Consider the following 608-nt stretch of genomic DNA (forward strand, 5'->3'; position numbering starts at 1 on the left):
TCATAGTTCTGTGACTGTGCAAGGACTTCCAGTTCTTCTTGCTTGTTTCCCAGACTTTGTGTTTTTGTGTATAGGTACCTGAAGTATCTAGTGGATTGCCCTGATTAATCAGGAAGTGTGAGAGCATCTCTCATCTTGCCCTCCTGCTTGCTCTTTCTCCAGGTGTCCCGCTTCCCCACTTATCTCATGGCTTTGGTCTCCAGGCTGCGGTGAATCTAGTTTAAAGCCCTCCTCACTAAGTTAATGATCCTGTCTGTAAAAACGCTCTTCCCTCTCTTTGTCAGGTGGATCTCATGTTTTCCCAGTAATCCTTCTTGGAACAACATCCCATGGTCAAAGAAGCCAAAGCCTCCTGGCCCCATTGCCTGTGCAGCCATAATAAAATTTAATTGCCCTTCAAATTATAATCACCCTTTAAGTATTTCTCAGATAACTGGCCCTGTGACTTCAGGGAAAGCAGTGGATGTAATATACCTTGATTTCAGCAAGGCTTTTGATACTGTTTCCCACAGCATTCTTGCAAGCAAGGTTTGGATGAATGGACTGTATGGTGGATAGAAAGCTGGCTGGACCGTTGAGCTCAATGTATAGCTGGCAGCCAATATCAA

This window comes from Crocodylus porosus, unplaced genomic scaffold (assembly GCF_001723895.1).
Source record: "Crocodylus porosus isolate Cpor-Errol unplaced genomic scaffold, CroPor_comp1, whole genome shotgun sequence".
Lineage (NCBI taxonomy): Eukaryota > Metazoa > Chordata > Crocodylia > Crocodylidae > Crocodylus > Crocodylus porosus.